General features: G+C 38.2%; 1 protein-coding gene across 1 annotated transcript in view; it reads left to right on the plus strand.

Moving 5' to 3' along the window:
- Positions 1-703: 703 nt before the first annotated feature.
- Positions 704-18838, plus strand: part of PCDH15 (protocadherin related 15) — a 725853-nt gene continuing 707718 nt past the window's right edge. The window contains exon 1 of the mRNA XM_052799247.1: positions 704-941. The gene's annotated coding sequence lies outside the window, so the exon portion shown is untranslated. The remainder of the gene's footprint in view (positions 942-18838) is intronic.

Raw genomic sequence — 18838 nt, forward strand, 5'->3', positions numbered from 1 at the left:
TTTCCACAAAATGATCTTTATTTAAAGTGCATTTTTGTTCTGATGAGAATATACAAGAAATGTTCCCATTGTGTTTTCTGTATTCTGATGTATGCTGTTGGACATCTGTTTAGTATGTGTTGGGGTTTACTGAAGAAACGCAGGGGTTTAAGCTGTAATTCATGAAAAGTAGTAAGAGCTTAGGGGTGTTTTTCACATCTGAAAAATAGTGCATGGAGCAGAACTCTTTTTCTAGAAAAACTGCAAGGATTTTCATAGCAGCTTACTGCCAGTCTAAAATCTCTAGAAAGAGAAGAGATTTGGTTGGGGGAGAGTGGAAGCGAAGTCCTTTATTTGATCTTTAGAGGAACGATTGTTTTACAAGGTACTTCCCTTGGAATCACTCAGGCTAACAAGTTCTGTGCTGAGCATCTGCTCTGTATCCAGCTTACTCTGTACAATTGCTTATCTGATGCTAGTCTTGCTTCCTCTTCTGAATTTTCTTGTCGTCTTCTGAATGTTTTCATGCTTTTGAAACAAGTTTTCAGTAATAACCTGAATTCATGGATTGTCTTATTTCTTCAGACTACTCTGCTTCATCATTCCAGCTTTTCAATGTTTTATTCTTACTCTGGCAGTGTGATGGGGATCTGTGAAGCTGACCACCCTGTGCTGTGTCCATGTGCCCTGCCTTATTCCGACTTTCTCTTTCACAGGGCTGATGCATGGGCTTCTTACCGGCTTCAGCACTACAATTAACACGATGAATACTGTGGAGAGGGAGTAAAAGAAGTGAGCTGCTCTATGGATAATGCATTGGGTTCTTCTGCACATACATAGAATAAGGTCCAGCTAGCAAGCCAGAAGTGAGGAAGTTGTGGAAGAAGATTGCTCAGAGAAGCTGAAGGGATATAGTACAGCTGGAGTTTTTATTGGAAGCCATATCTGTCCAGGATTGAAAGGTGAGATTTCCTGTGGGGTTTTTTTATTTCATTTTTGGTTTATCTGTTAGATACAGGGAAGATGGTTGGGGGGGGGGGTGTGGTTTTTTTGTTTTTGTTTTTTACAAAAAAGAAATTGGTGAAAGTTATCTGAATAAGCACGAATGTTAATTTGGTTTAGTTTGGTCGCTTTACTTAGAATTTGGGTTTAGGGCAGTTCTAGTGATTGAATGTCCTTGGAACAAAAATTTCCAAGGAGATGACTCTTACCTGACAGCTTAGTGAAGAGAACTGGAGATGTGCAGAGACTGAATAAAATGCTTGAAAACTGGAGGCAGATTGGAATGACAGAAAGGAGCATGACAAGATCCTTGACAGAAGGCTGAAATCAGACAAATACAGAATAGAAACAGAGAGTAAGAATGAGGTATTAGAAAAATAGTTTGAAGATGAGATCAGTTATCCTGTTACTTGATGCTTTTAAATCAAAATTTTATAGAATTCAACAAATACCACCACAGAGCTAGCTAAGACATTCTTAACTATGGTTTGCAGGGGATGTCCAAACAGATGACAGTAGTGTTCCCTTCTAGCTTTTTTCTTACCTGTTTGAAGCAGGTAGAAAGCATCCTTTATGTGGTTTAAATTGTGGTGTATAAAATTATAGCTGGCAATTAGAGGTGGGGAAGAAAGTTGTGGTAAGGATAGAGAAATCATTAGGAAGACCATGTGAATTGTCCTATGTACATTAGAAATCGTGTTCCTCTTGTTATGTTTTAAATGGGAAGTGTCTGTGTGGAAGGCACAGCATGTAGAAGGGGAGAGGGAAAAGGGCAGAGAAGCATACCAGGTAGAAACAAAGTGCTAGGAAGGGCACCAAACTGAAAAGTTGACCTAATTCTGCATTTTACTGGTAAAATAACCTTTTTCTTGATCCACTGACAAAAGGTAGATGTTTCACGTTAAGGAATTTTCTAAGTGTGTCATTTAAGTATTTGCTCATTGGGTGGTTGCCTGAAAGGCTGCTGACGCTGCTCTGTAGGGAATGTGTGTTATTAAATGTTATAAAAGATTTACGGTTTGTGTTCTTGATAATCTCAGTAGTACAATCTGAGCTTTATTTGTGGTATCATCTAAAACTTGATGTAATTAATTCCAGTGCGTAAGATTAACTATATTCACATCCATTTCCTTTGTCAGTCAACCTGATTAATTAACTTCCATGCTATTGATTCTCTGTGGGATATCTAAATATATACAAATGACAACACAAAGGTTTGGATTTTTTTAAAATTATAAGTAATCTTTTAGCATACACTCTCTTAATCGATATTCCTTCTGCTAAGTTTTGTCCCATGAACTTGTTAAGTCTAGCTTATGGACAAGAAAAATACCGTGGATGTTTTTATGATTGTACTTGTGCTCTCAGTTACAAAGGGTAGTCAAACAACCTATTAGTAGTAAACTCTGACTGATTTGTGGCAGGAGTAGAGCAGCAAAACCTTCTCAGCATCATGAACTAATGAAAGCTTGTATATAAAATTTAACAAGTTGATCCTGTTGTCTGATAGGTTAATGTGCTAGGTACTATCTAGGCAGTAAATTTCCTCATTTTTGTGGAGGAAACAGGGTTAGAATTGACCTAGTTAGAAAATTTTAGGCTACTTTTTATGTCACTGTTTTAGCAGCATGTCTCAAAATAACATTCCTTTGCAAAGTGATGACACAACAAACCCCAGAAAATTCAAACTGAACAGGCTGATCTTTATCAATAGTTTACATTTAACTTAATTTTGTAAAGACTAACTAGGATTAAATTGTATCAAGGCTGTATTTGTTGGGCAAAATTACAAACCTCAAGGAATTTTGACAAGTTATTGAGGTTTTTCTATTTATTATTATGATTTTTTTCTCTAAGTTTAAATTTAGAGCGGAACATTCACAAATAGGAAAGTTTAAAAATATTTATTCTGTTAAGCAGTAAGCATTGACCCACTCTAAAATATGAATCATCCCAACTAACTGAAGAAATCATTCTGTATTTTTTACAAAGAGAAGGCTATTCTCCTGAGCTTTCGTTCTACATATTTGCTTCTGAAAGTAGAATCAAATTTCCCAATTGTTCTGCTGGATTGGATTGGACACTATTCTTAGGTTTAAAATAAATTAAAAAAAAAAAAAAAAATCTAATTTTTGAGAAGTATTTTTCTCACCAGTTGCTCAGTTCATTACTGAATGGATAATACTCTCGTGTCTCTATTTGTAGATAATAAATAGCACATCTATTCAGACAATCAAAACCAGGGTGTCAAGGGAAATGCTTCAGTCTTCACAAATGTGCTTATGAGCTGGGACTCAGCTTCCCAGAATTTGCATTTGTAAGCAGCATGACCTGTACCAAGAAGACTTTGACCGTTTTATTGAGAGAAAAGATCTTGGTCCGTAGCTGCCATCTGAGAGCAAAGAGATAAGATTCCAGAAATACTGTCTTACCAGCTGTATCTTTCTGCAGAAGTTACAGATCTTTATCAGTTCTTTTCTGTCATTACTATGTGGATGTCCTGAGAGTGGCAATCTCCTTTTTGTTCTGTGTCTTTTTTTTTTCTTTTTTTTAATTAAAAAAAAGTTTTTTTCAGTCTCTTACTACTTGAGGTTACCTTCTCCTTGATCAAGCTTAAAAAAACCAACAAAAAACCAACCAACGAAACAAAACAAAAAACCCAAAACACAACCACCAACAAAACCCCCCTCGTTTGTCCCCCCAACTTCCTAACCAGTTATGCAAGAGAATTTCTGCAAATTTTAAGTCATTTCAGCTAGTTATATTTTCAGTCTGCTTTGAGCTGAATATTTCTGTATGTAAAGATTACCCTGTTTTCATCCATTGCTTAAGAATGGAGTGAAAAACCCCAAACCCTGTGTCTATGGTGAATCTGCTTTTATATTTCATTTTGGACTTTTTGAGAGAGGAATGCCTAGAGTCTAGGACCCTTGCTGCTTTTTATTTCTGGAAATGCAAAGTGGTAGAAGCACACTCTGCAGCACTGAAGTGGTTTGGCCTGCGGGCGTGCAGCTGGGGGTTGTGCTGTCTTAGGTACAGTCTCTTGGGTCCTTATTTTCTGATCAGGTTGCAGCATTGCAAGCAAGATGCAGTGAAGTCCACATGTGTGTTTTGCAGAAAGCTGAGGGTGCTCAGGGCTTGATCAGGTCTGTTTTCAAGAAACAATTCACAAGAGTTAATGCTGTTTCTTTGTGGGGTGAAAATGTAAGGATTATCTGTTGTTGGATTATATTCATCAGGGAAAAGCAAAGATGTTTGTGGATATGGTATATGTTTCTGAAGATTGGAGGAATGTAACTGGAAGGTTTAACAACAAACCGCAAGAAACCAAATCCAAGATGGGTTTTGAGTGAAGGTCTTTCTAACTATTTTCCTTCTGTTTCTTTTTTGGTTATGATTAATACCTACATTTAATTTTCCCTCAGTATAAGATGCTTCTTCAATAAGATGGGTTAAGATGTTATGGCAAGTCCATATCTGTATCAAGTCTCTCAATTTTTTTGTTTTCTTCTCCTGGGCATTCATTGCAGAATGTATGGGTGAATCTGTGAATTTGTTTAGTTTTATGCTTTTTTGTGATGATGTTTTTAGTGCCAGATCTTCTAGGCTACATCACAGGTGTTCCAAAAAGGTCTTTCAGGTAGACTTATTGTTGGTACTGCTCTTATTTATTAGCACACCAGTGCAAGTAAAAATGATACTTCAGAAATAGAGAGTTGTAGCAAACTCCTAGAATAATTCTTTTGCCAAGTGCCTTGTCGTGTATCCTTGTACAGTTTATACCACACACAAAAAAGGTGAAAAGCAATTGTGTTAATCTGTAAAATGAGGCATTATTATAGTAGATATACTTCTTACAAATTTGCTGTTGATGCCATTTTTCAGTCATGTAAATAAAATGGTTTTCTTGTGCTGTGCTCAACCATACTCTTTTCAAACACTGGATGGATTGTTGTGTTGCATTAGTGTTGCCTGTGGTTAACGCTTCAGTCATAGGGGAGGTTTGTAGTAGGATTTATACGAAACAAGATAGTTACATTTTCACCTTCTGATAACTTCCTTAGGTAAAGCTCTGTCACGTGGAATCCCTGTTCCTTATATATGCCTTTATATTGAAGTTTAACAACAGTTTCAAATTATAATCTTTTGTGGGTACGTTAAGCTCCTGTTTAGTTGGTGGAAGATCCTTGTGCCCACTCAAGGGCATTCCTGTCCTGTCATTTCTTGTGTGACTTAGGAAATATAGGTTGTAATTGTAGTGATGGCAGAAATATGGAAACCCCTATTTAATGCAGTGTATTGGATGACCTGTGGTTTCTGTTAGATTTTATACCACTGTTGTGTTCTTGGGTACTGTGAGAGCGCTCTCACTTGCTCTCCCTTATCTTCTCTTACTCTCTTCCTGACTATAGTCCTAAGCTATGGGGGCAAATATTTTGTTACTTCATTTGTATGTAGCAACTTGCTTAGTGTGGAACAGACCCCACCTGCTTGCTCAGCATTCTGGTTTTGTCCTCGCATAACACTTCCATAAAATTTGTGTCCTAGGAAGGATCTCTCTCCACAGCTGAACCAGAGTCTCTTTCAACAGTGGGGTGGTCCTCTTTGTGAAGTGGTTACTTTTATGGTTATTTTGCATAGAATTACTGCATTATTTTTCATCCTTTCCCAGATGCTCTTTTAATCTCAGGTCTACTCTACCAAGTGTAGTAAATGAATTCCAAAACTCAGTGTTTTCTTCCATCCTCAAAATAAAAGCCATCACTTGAGGGCAGAAGTAGCAGCAAAATTAGACTCTTCCTATTTATGTAGCATAGAATGATCTCATGGCTGGAGCTGCCTGTTCAGCTCCTACCTTCAACCAGTTTTAACTTCTAATTAAAAAAAAAAAAAAAAAATTCAGCCTTTGGATATAGAAACTCCTTATTATTTCTTTCCTCCCTAATTTTATTCAAAAAGTATTTAAAGAGAAAAATCTGTTATGAATACTGGCCCTTTTACAGGCTTGAGGAATGTAGTTTCATCTTTGGTTATAAAAACCTGTATTGGAGAAAGCATCCCAAGTAGTGGATAATAATCTATTAGTACTGCATGTACTGGCATATAGATCACACACCCCTTGCCTACCCCCCTCATTCCCCCAAGCTGGCAATCACTTTAGGTCTATGTACAGATTTCCTGGAAACTTCTTATTTCTTAGCAATGGCACCTATGCTGACGTCCGGAAGCTTGATTTGAATCCATAAATGTAATGAGTAGTAAGATTAATTCTTCCAGCACTCCAAAATCTTTTGGCAGTTGCATTAAAGTTTCAAATCTCATATAAATTTCTCAAGCAAATTTATTTAGTGGACTCCGTTTATGGCTCCTTTGGACAATATAAGAACATAATAAAAATATGCTTCAGAAAAAAGGAGGGGTGGTGAAGGAGCAAGTGACCAGTGCCACCCAACCCAAAGTCATAGATCAGCAAAATGCTGTCAGCTGCACATTGTTTCTAATGTGCTTCATTTAGAAAGTGACAATTTAGTTGAAGTCACTTTAGGGGATGGGAAGATTTTGGGGTCATTTTTCTTTTGTCTGTGCAGAATAAGCTGTTTTATCTTTTCTTTAAGGAAACTTGCTGTATCATGTAGAAAGAGTCAGGTATAACCAGATAAAGTGGCTTTATAAAAACTGATAGAGATTTCATCTTTCAGGTATTTCAAGGATTGTTTTCTCTTTCAGACAGCTGAAAATTATCAACCGTTATCCAGTCTGAAATGGTCAGATTTTGACTGAATCACAACAATTCAGTCTTTCCTTTTTTAGTTTAAGTCCACAGGTTCTCTTGAGCTGTACAGGAGAGAAAAGTAAGTCTTTCTGAGTTGAAAAAAATATGCACGTATGGACGAGTTGGTTTGACAATATGCTGCTTTGCCTATGTAAAATAATCAGTAGCAGGAGGGAATATTCAAAATCCTGCTTTTATTTAAGCAGCTGTGGTGTTTAAATAATGGATTTAGCATGTCATACTGCATGAAAAGAGATTAGATGCCGATAGGTCTGAAGTTCTACAGTCTCCTGTATGGTATTTAAATTATCAAGAACAATTGTTGCTTCTGTTACCTTGTAATAATGCTCTTGCTTTAGGAGGGAAGATTATTTACCCATTTTGCCAACAGAAGAGCTGTTGTATTTAGCATAAGAAAACTATTGTGGAAAGAGTACTGGCTGTGTATTAACTGAAGGTAATTGTGCTCGCTGTGACCTGGTCTATCATGAAAAAATTTTCTGGTTTCCCTTTGAATGGCACTGTTCATTATGCAGGACACAAAAGTTAAAATTCAGACCTGAAGCCATCTCAAGAGATTAGGTAATTAAGAAGTCACTTTGTGATGGAATAGGCAGTGACATAAGCCAACACTACATAGGCAGTTATTAGCACTGTGCAATAAATGCTTAGTCCAAGTATATTTTTTCCACCTGAAGATAATCTGAGATTTGGTGTTAATTAGCTGTCGTGTTCTGTTGGTGTGATCACGTGCACATACTCTTTCTGTTTATGTACATATACATACACACCTATATGTATATTTGTTTTCATTTGTGCTACATATTTGCATGGAGTATACATATCGAGAGATTTTGTTTGTTTATGTATGGTTCAACTAGCTCTAGAAATATTCATCTCTCAGATTGAAAATCACTGAAATTTTATGCCTTCTTTCAAGTCTGGCATTCAGGCCATAGTAGTTTTCAGATCACTGCAAGGAATTTGTTATAGCGTGAGATCTCCAAAAGGATATCGTGTGCATTTCTTCCCTATAGATACTGTAGTATACTGTAATCAGAAAGATAACATATAAAAATATCAATAGAATAATCCTGATGCTTATTGTTATTTAGTTGTTTGATATTTCTTTGTGGAAGCAGAAGGCAACCTGATGGCCTTTGATTTATTTAGTTAGTTATTTTGTCTGAAAAATGTGTATTGGATGTCTGTATATTATGACCATGTACAAGTGTCTCTGAAGTTGGCCAAACCAGCTTAGCGATCAGGTTTCTTCTTGGTACCTCTTAGGCCTCAAAAGTCTGGGACACTTAGGTTTATGTCTTTCTGTGACACCACAGGTTGTCCTTTGTGGCATTTTTTTCTAATTCAGTCAGTAGGTTTTCGCTATTAATAAATAAATATTTTTTACAAATCACTCAACAACAACCTGCCCTTAGCCTATGGATTGTCAAATTTTTGAATCTGTGAAACTAATACCTCTAAGCTTTCAACTGTACGTGGTGTCTTTTAGATGTAATCAAAGCATTCTGTGAGGATATCCACCAGCAAACTTCTTGAGAAAACAATAACCACCTCTTCCTCTGATTTAAGGTAATAAGAGGATTTTTGTACAAAAATCTTGCCTCAGGAGACTGTCAGAGGCACTCATTTTTTTGCTGTTTTAGAGCATAGTGATACAGCTTTTTCAGATCTCATAATGACACGCATATCTAGTGTATTTGTCCCGGTTCAAGGTCCTAACTTTGTGTGGATCCTCTTGTTTAAAATGGCTTATTGGGCAACAAACTATGGAGATTTTTGAGAAGGATTCTGTATCAAGAGCTTTTGGCCAAATATCTCACCAGTGTGTTTTAAAGAAGTTAGGCAGCTGGGACTTCAGCAGAGAAATCCTTACACGGACAAATAATTGATTAGAAAGTAGGAAACAGAGATTAAAAGTCTAGGATCAGCCCTCACAAAGGAAGGAGTTCACCACTGGAGTACCATCAGGATCTTTGATGTTTGTTGTATTCCTGAATGACCTGGAAAATAGGTTAATGGGGAGATGAGAAAATTTAACGATGGTAGTAAGTTGTTTAGGGGGTACTGAAGATGAGAGCTGACAAGGAAGATCTGCAGAAGACCCTGCGACAGCGATTGCCGTTAAAATGCCAAATGAAATTCAGTGTAAGTAGTTGGCAAAAGATACATGTGGGGAAATAATAATTCTAATTTCATCTCTATTTGGGAGCAAGAGTTTGAACTCGCAGGAGATAGTTCCATGAAAATGTCCAGTCAATATTTATCAATCACTAAATTAAAAAGGTGTTATAAAGAGAGTAGATAGGAATCAGTTGTTCACTACCGTTTTGAGTGTGAAAACCAGGTGGTCTCAGATGAAGCTTGCAGGAGCCAGGGCTCAATGTGAACAGGAGAGGTGGTTTTTCACCCCACTGGTGTTTGAGCTGTGGCACACACTTCCAGGGGATATTGTGGGTGCTGGAAGCTCACACAGGCTGGAGGGAAGAGCAGATGTTTTTTTAGAGAAGAAATCCATTGCAAGTTACTGAGCAACTGAACTGAATATGGCTTGACAACTGCCTGATCTGGAAGTGGTTGAACAGCAGTGTGCCCAGGTGGCCAAGAAGGCCAACCGCATCCTAGCCTGTATCAGGAACAGTGTGGCCAGCAGGAGCAGGGAGGTGGTTGTTCCCCTGTACTCGGCACTGGTGAGGCCGCACCTCGAGTACTGTGTTCAGTTTTGGGCCCCTCACTACAAGAAAGACATTGAGCTGCTAGAGCGTGTCCAGAGGAGGGCAACCAAGTTGGTGAGGGGCCTGGAGCACAAGTCTTATGAGGAGCGGCTGAGGGATCTGGGGTTGTTCAGTCTAGAAAAGAGGAGGCTGAGGGGAGACCTTATCGCTCTCTACAACTACCTGAAAGGGGGTTGTAGTGAGGTGGGTGTTGCTCTCTTCTGTCAGGTGGCTGGAGATAGGACAAGAGGAAGTGGCCTCAAGTTGAGGCAAGGGAGATCTAGGTTAGATATTAGGAAAAATTTTTTTACTGAGAGGGTTGTCAAACATTGGAATGGGCTGCCCAGGGAAGTGGATGATTCACCATCCCTGGAGGTATTCAAAAAGCGAGTGGACAGGGTACTCCAGGGCATGGTTTAGTGGGCATGGTTAATGGTTGGACTCGATGATCTTGAAGGTCTTTTCCAACCGAAATGATTCTGTGATTCTATGAAGAAAGATTCAAGGATGTGTGTGTGTTCTCTCTTTTATTTCTCCGCTCCCTTGGCTTGTGCTTTTGACATGGATCAGAGGCAAAGAACTGGCCTAGCCCTCCAGACTGCTCCATCTGGTATGGCCTTTTTTTACCTTTTGGCATTGTGCCAAATGTTGCTGTAAGATCTGTCTGAGTGGGAGCAGGGCTAAAATTCCCTAATGCCCATTACCCATCTCAGCAGCAAATGCATTTTTATTACCTTAATCAAGTTCCCCGAAAAAAATGAGAGCGCTATTGGGACGGATGTGCATGTAGAATTTTTCTATGTGAGTGAAAGCTTAAAAAGGATGAGCTAACCAGAGGATTCAAGCTCCGTGGATGAAGACTTAAGATAATTATCTCTTCTGCCTATTTGCTGCAGTTTATACAACGGGGTTTGACTGATGTGGAATCTGTCTCCATGAGTATTTGCTATAGCCATCTGTCTGAGCAAGAGTGCTTGCTACCTTTCTGGTGTTTATCCCAAATGTCAGGGTGGTGTTTGCAGTTTGACATATACCTGAAGGTAATCTGAAGCTTACATAGGTAGATTGATTCTCCTGAACAACAGGGAAGTCACTCTCATTTAGAAAATGTCATTCATCTCATTTAGACTTGTAGAATCAGGATTATGCTCTGTTGTTTGACATTGCAAAAAACCCCAGGACTGCTTACTCCTTAAAGGTTAAACCTCTTTACTGCTGGATGAATTAATCTTTTTGATAGCTTTATATAATCTTTCAGACATGACATAAGAACCTTGTGGATCGGTGAAACAGTAAATCCTTCATTGGTGTTAGTATCAGGTATTCTCAAATTGTGTTTGGGTATGGATGGAAACTTCTGCATTCTTTGCCTGGCTTCATGTCTGTGGACTGAGCACGCTGCTCTTTGAGAGCTGGACATCTTGACAGGGGACTCTCCAGCTACAACTACTCCCCATAAACTCAGCAAGAGCTAAGTTGCATGGCAAAGTTTCTGGAGAAATTGTATTCCTTATGGTAGGTGTGTTATACACTGTTGCTGTCTATGTTGGGTTTTTTAATTTGTAGATAGGTTGATGAATCTTGTCTTTCTATCCCTTTTCTTTACAGAAACTTCCTTAATAAAGAATACAAAATTTTCCAGTGGAAAATGGAGAAGAAGGTACTCTGCAAATTTATTTGATTTGCCCTAAATTAGGATATTTTTCAACTCATTCCGCAAATACTGAATTCTCCATTGTTGCTGGAGCTGTGAATCTGGTTTGTTTTCTGGGGACTTATATCAAGGACTGCATTTCCCTTTAGGCTTTTGAGTGCGTGGTGTATGTTGGCAGCCAAACTCTGGCTGCAGGGCAGGGTGTCGCATCCCTGGGGAGGGACAGGTGCCAGCTGTGCCACAGAGGGACACTTAGTAAATGTATGTTAGCAAGGTTTTTTCTTAAATTTCAACTTCTCTGAAGCTTGTGGGTCTAATATTGGCCCTTCAGAAAACTGTGACTTTTGAACTAGTCATTATATTTAGAAGGAAATGGAAAAATTTCAAACTTTTAGTTTAAGTGCAAGTCTTTCCTTCCAGGTCTGACTGGTAGAAAGCCTACTGGTAAATGTTTCAGGGCAATCCTGGATGAAATGTCTGTCCCAGGACATACTCTTGGACCAGTTTAGCATTTTCACACCCAAATCACACCCATATTGCCAAATCTGTTTCCCTGAGGAAATAAAAAAAAGAAAACTTACATTCAATATACTTAATTTCATAAATAAGACGGTGCTTTATTTGTATACCTCAGACCTCTCTTGGCGTATCGGAAAGATAGTTAAACAGCAGCGTAAAAGAAGTCCCTTAAGCAGGAAGATTCTTTCCATCTGTTTAAATGGAAGCAGAACATCAATGTAAGAAATAGCCATTATGTGCAACAACGGTGTAAATCCTGTTGCTGTCCTTACAGCTGTCTTGGCATATTGCCACCAAGAGTAGATACGTTTCCTGCAGGAGAATACTTTTAACAAGAGATGGTATCAAATGCTTAAGAAATGTGCATCAATTGGATTCTCAATGCTGTGTTTAGGTCAGTTGGCGTGGAGTTGGAACATGAAAAATGAGGTTTTATTCAGAAATACTTGTATCAGCAGACATTGTCTTACTACTTTCCGAAGACAAATTACGTGTTAAAAAAAAAAAAAGTCTGAATAAGAAATTTCTGTACATGGTTCTGTTTCAGTGTTGCAATACTCTCTTTCACAAGCAATGTTGAAATGGCTGTTGTTTTGAAAAGCCTTTAAGGCTTTTCTAAGATTCCTTGTCTGACTGGGTAAGGATTGTATGTCTAATGGCTCTTCATTTATATACAGAAAGTTTGTGTTCCCAGATCTTACACAAACCTCCGACTTTGAGTACATCAACCTAAATCTCTTTGTCACTTCACTTTGGGGAGCAAAGAGAGGGCAAAAGAGCATAGTCTATGGCACATAGCCTTCACATCCTGATAAACAGCTTGTAGCCAGACATAGCCCAAGTTACAGGCTGTCTACCAACTTGTTTAACGCCACCCCTACCCTCCAGTCAAACACTTTAGAAGAGCACACCTTCAGAAGTCAGACAATAGAGTCACTCAGACTTCAAGAATTTTGAATCAGTTCTGGGTTTTTTTGATTTGTGTCTTGAATTTCCTGTTACTTGTAAATGTTTGGGACTTAACCAGGCCCAGAGCATAGAGGCCAGAGTCCCTCATCAAGGTGAGAAGTGTGCTGGGTTACCTGCAGAGTAAGAGACAGTTGCCACCTTCTTGAGAGTCTTGGAGATGGGAGCAGTCTTGGAGTCCCATATGTGTACCTGCCTCTAGGATGAGGTTTGGAAAAGAGAGGCAGTGTATAAAGGGATGAGGTAGGAGAATAAAGCAGTCAAAAACTGCATGTATTTTAAGCATGTAAGATCAAATGATTGTCTGATTTCCTGCAGGCCAATGTAATGTCAATTTGTGTCCATTGATAACTTCTACTCAATTATTGGAGACAAGCTGGATGAGGGTGTGAAAGTCTGACAAGTGGATCGAAGTTATCAATTCAACTTCTTAGCAGATGATCACAAAATGTTCTCAAATTACCCATGCATAATTGATCTGAATTGCAATGCTGATCTTCTTGTTTCTCAGTCCGTGCCTCCTAAACGTAGCATGTGCTTGAACTAAGATTAGACTAATGCATTCAGTTCCCAGCTCAACCATAAACTTAATTTTTATAATAAACAGTTTTCTCAGTCTGCCCTGTGCCCCAGTCTCCTGTAAAATGGGAAGAACAATTCTTTATTTCATGGGATTGTTATAAATGTAGAAGTTATAAAAATTTGTGATATATTCTGTTCTTATGATAGAATTGAAGAAGAAAAGTGTTATTTAACTGTTACATTCTGGCAGTGCAAAAGATAAAAGATGATGTATTCCTCGTTCCGTGCATCTGGAGCTTGCAATCCAATTTGTGAAGAGCTATTAGCAGCCACATACATGTGTGCGTGTGTACTTCATATCTAATACTTTGTATCAGATGTGACTTACGCCTGCCTATCTTTCTCACATTTTGCTTTCTACAGTTGTTTTCTACAATAAAAGCTGGCGTATGATGATCCAGCAGGCAGCATAGTTCTGTTCTAATGTTGCTGGCAAGCAAGGAACACAAAAAGCCCTTTCTATTACCTGTGTTGTCAATGCAAGAAAATATACAATTGTGCCAATGTCAACAATTGTCAGTATCATACAAGAAGCTGAAGTATAACACAGCTATGTGTATAAACAGGTCAGAACAGCCTCTTGGAAATCTTCTGTGGATTGTTGCCTTTGTGTTTACACTGGAATTGTTACTTTATTGTGGTATCTCTGTGGTCATATATAGCTTTGAAGTGTAAAGGCAGAGAGATTCAGGTAAAGAAGGTACTTTTCTATGTGTTTGCATTATAGCTTGCAGTTCAAGAGGTTTTGCAGTAATTTATTGTCTCTGTTTCTTTATTTTCCCTTCTGTCTAGAACCTGTGCTTAAGAGGAGTATATGGACTGTCACATATTCATAAAGCTTTGTGGAGAGTGTTCTTGTAACGAGAATGTTCAGTGCTTTGCTCCCGCTAGGTTCTGCTCCATGAGGAGATAGGCACAAAGTTTGCATTTTACTGGAATAAGTGACCTTTCATATACAAAACCAAATTACCATGAAAGCAAATAATGAAAACAGGAACCTGAAGGATTACATCTATTTTTAGAGGGGGATATTCTGGTAAGAATATGGAAAATAGGAATAGAAAAAGAAACATCTGTAAAAATACTACTTATTTGTGTTGTTGAGACTAGTCAATAACTGTCATGCATAGGAGAATCTGCATACATTTAGTATGCTTTTGTATCTTCTAGAGGCAACTTCAGAGACTTTCAATTTTCATTTTTACATTGAAATGAAAACAATTTAAAAAAAAAATTTTTGTGGAGAAAAAACCAGGAGTGGTCATAGAGAACACAAATGTGTGCACCAGCCATGCCCTGTAGTCACTGCCTTACAGTACTGTCTGCAGGTGAGATAAAACCAGCACGACAGCTCAATGAAGGCAGGGGAGTAAGTTTGACCAGTGTTACACCATTATTAAAGGTGAGGCTGTGGCTCTAATATCCTAGTCAGAAAGGTTTTCTTTCTTGAAATTGTAGTGTAATGTACCATGCAACATACAGTCGTGAAAGCAAACGTATCACTGTTAGAAAGACAAATGTTAGCTGGCCCCTGCCAAATTTATTTAATGTATGGTTTTAGGAAGGCTAGGCCAAATCATGTGCTGCTTCCATAGGGTTAATCTATAAGTGTAACCCAGTCTTCAGTTCATTTGTTGATGATTTCTTGTTGACTTTGGAGTTTATTTCCTTTTACTAGCGGCCTAGTTAATACTTCACTTGCTTCTGGTTCAGATGTGCTGATTGCCAAGGTCATGATTTTTATCAGAAGTCCAGAAGTAATGGGAATTTCATAGCAATTTTAATCACTTCTTTTTCTGAAATGATTTTTTTGATTTCTTTATTGCTGTCATCAAGACAATGTATATTCTGACATCCACTTTAGACCAAGTAAATGACATCTTTATAATCATCAAAGGTAGTAATGAGCACATTAATTTTTCAGTGAGCAGTTGGAAGGGATGGAAGTGACAGTATGCAACTGTGCCAGATTTCTTCTGGTATCTAACCATTTGCTTTCACTTTCCTTTAGGTTGACTGTGACTTTCTGGTACAGAGTGCTTGGCAAATTAAAGTCTCTGAAATGCCCCATTTATAAAATAGTAAACCAGAGTTCGTACATTACTAAGGCGGCAGACAGATTTGATTCAATTTCTCAAACAAGCATTGAATCACGAAAAATGACTTAAAATATATTGGAGTATAATCTGACAAGCGTACATTCCTACCTACCCAGTGTGACTAGTAGGGCAAAATGTTTCAAATCCTGTCAATGATGACAGGCAGCCACATAACAGTAAGTCATAAGTGTGCTTGGAAAGCGATTTAATTGTTGGTGCAAATAATCTATATTGCTGTTACTAGAAGAAATGCTTCTAAAGAAAAGTTAATAATATGTTGACACCGAAATGATGATACTGTATTCACAATCCCGACTTGTGATTTGGTGGTATTTCCAAATATGCCTATATGTTATCTAATATATATGGCAATCATTATGTTGCACTGAGAATTGGCTTTGCGCTTTCTCCCAAGATAAACTCACTGCCAAAGTCAGATTTTTCTAGTGATACTGTGGTTGTGTCTTTCTGTCTTTCTGACTGTCTTTGTCCTTCTGTCAATTTATGTATATATAAACTATTGGCAGTGGACAACCTTGCCTTTACTTAAGGTCACAATTGCTTTATATTTGTAGCCTTCAAATTCTTGGCTATTTTCATGGCTAGCCTTTAGAACTTTATTATTATTATTATTATTATTATTTACCTTATTTGTTTGTTTAGAAAGTTTCAATACATAAGTAGAAAAGAATAAGGCATTTTTTCTTTCCATTTAAGAAAAGTTACATGCATGAGCAACATCTCAGTGGTCTAAAGGCTGGGCTTAAGTTTTAAATGGCTTAAGTTTTAAAGTTTGAAATTTAATATACAGGTGTGAGGATGGGTGCATGGACATACGTGTTTAGACAATTAGTTTTGATTTAAGTGAGTCATAACTAATTTAAACAGACAAACTTCACAACACTTCACTGTGAAGTTCTTCACTGAAGAACTTAAAAAAAAAAAAAAGAAGTGTTGTGTATGTATGCATTTTCAGATACTTTAGTTGGGTGCATTGCTCTGGGTAGTAAAGTGGTGTGACTAAGAAAAAGTAAGGAACAGGTATGGATTTCCAAGTAGGGAAAGAAACCATGGATTCTCTAAACAACAGATGTAGCACAAACAGCAGGGCATTATAATCTATTGGCAACATGATAGGTTATCATACTTTAAGGATTATATTACATTGTAAGGTACACGGTTAAGATCATACATATGTGTTTTTTCTTAAATAATACTTTATAATATTCAATTCACTTCTTGGCAGGCCATCTCTCAAGGGATATGCCTGCTATTATTTATTCCTAATAGCTTGTCTTCTGTAACGTAGCTATTATTTTAAGAACAAAGCATTAATTGAGCAGCTGTATAATATCTGATGTCATGCTGGGTTTTTTGTTTTCTCCAAACTGTGACCTCTTCCACAATAGGTGGAGCACCTTTGTACCTTAATTGTGTTGTTCATGACTCTTCTCTGAGCCACCTACACTGTTTTCCTGCTGAGATTCTTGGAATCATACAGTATCACACGTTGTAAGGTATATGTAAGGACCATAGAGTCCAATTCCTTGCTCCTCGCGGGACTACGTAAAAATAAATCATATGACTGAGAGCGTCATCCAGATGCTCCTTGAACTCTGACAGGCTTGGTGCTATGCCCTGGGGACGCTGTTTCAGTGACCGACCACCCTCTCGGTGAAGAACCTTTTCCTAATGTCCAGTCTAAGCTAGCCCTGATGCAGCGTCATTCCATTTCCTTGTGTCCTAACACTGGTCACCAGAAGGAGGAGATCAGCACCTCCCTCTCTGCTGCCCCCCTTGAGGAAGTTGTAGACTGCAATGAGGTCTCCCCTCAGCCTTCTCTTCTCTGAGCTGAACAAACCAAGTGACCTCAGCTGCTCCTGGTAAGTCTTGCCCTCAAGACCTTTCACTGTCTTGGTTGCCCTCCTCTGGACACACTCTAATAGTTTGATCTCCTTCTTACTGAGGCACCCAAAACTGCACACAGAACTTGAGGTGGGGCTGCACCAGTGCAAAACAGAGTGGGGTGATCACCTCCCTCAACCAGCTAGCTATGCTGTGCAATTCTTGATTTCCACCAACATGGAAAGTAATGCTTGATCTTTGTAATTTGTGTTGACTGCCCAGCACTTGTGTTCCCATCAATTTGGCTTGCAGTTGTTGATGATCATTCCTTTAAGCTGGTGATTTTTGGTATATAATTGCTTTCATTTAGTTTGCTCATTGCCCTCACTTACTTTGTTAGTTACCATCCTGCCTCCAAGAAGTATTTATTATTTACTCAAATGACTGATGGAGTGTTGTAATCTGGTGAAAGAGGCTATTGTTACTGGGTGTACAGGGCAAATGATGATATTTCTCTTATAAATTTCTGATGTTTCAGTTCATAAAGGTTTTGTTTCTTTTTAATTGAAGGAAGATACAGAAAATAATTTATGATTCCTCTTTTGGACAGGAAGAAGAAAACCTGCAGTTTCTTGAGGTCATCCAGCCTATTCCTTTATAGGGAATTGACAGTCAAAGCTTATCTTCTATGTAGGCCTTCAATGGCTCTGCAGCATAGGTTAGACTGCATGGAAGAAGGAAGCCAGAAAATGGCATACAAACTTCCTTTCTGGAGAACGGTTCCTTTTCAGGGCTTTAGAAAAAGCAAAAAAATACAAAAAAAGATTCTGACAAAATTTTGAAAAGATAATGCAGCCAGTCCTGAGGTCAGAGGTGTGCTGTGACTAATAAAAATGAGCTTACTGAGTAGAAGTGACAGGATTCAGATACATCAGTGCTTCATATACGGCCATTAAAATATAATTCCTTTTTCCTCTAGATAAAGATCTCATTCCATTTGTTATTTTAACATCTATGAGTGCACAGAGGAAACATGATGAAATATTTTTGGGTACAGTACAGGATTCACATTGGTATAAAAACATCCTTTAGGCAGAGGTGAATGTCTCGGAATACATCACTCCTACTCATTCCTCTTCTATATTCTATGGCAAAGTAGCTTGATGACATTCAAATGTGTTAAATACTGCCTGCTATCCATGTGACTTCAGAGTAAAATTGTAGCTGGGTGCTTTTTTGGATGTTTTTCCCTTTTTGTGCTAGACATTCTAATAATAAACACCCCAATGAACAAACAGTTCTGTGCTTCTGTTGGGCAGAATTAAAGGGGAACAGACTTCAAGCCCATGGAAATTGGATTTCCTGAACCTTCAAATGAGATAAAGTAATCTTACAAATATGCATTGTGCAGTCCAGAAAGATATATTAATAATCAGGTTTATTTTTCAGTTAAGAACTTTATTTGATAACGCAGAGGCAATTGTAAAGGGAGTGTGTACGCCTTCCAAGGTGAAAGGATGGATAGTTCTTTAGTAACCACCTATTGTAGCAGTAGGAGATCTCCTTGGCTTCCATGACTAATGACCTGGAATGGATAGCTCTAATTCCCTCTTCTGAAAATGCATTGGTAACTTAAACAGTCCTAGTTGTGCTTATTGAAGCATTTGCAATTACAGGAAATGCC

Source organism: Harpia harpyja, chromosome 10 (genome assembly GCF_026419915.1).
Source record: "Harpia harpyja isolate bHarHar1 chromosome 10, bHarHar1 primary haplotype, whole genome shotgun sequence".
NCBI lineage: Eukaryota > Metazoa > Chordata > Aves > Accipitriformes > Accipitridae > Harpia > Harpia harpyja.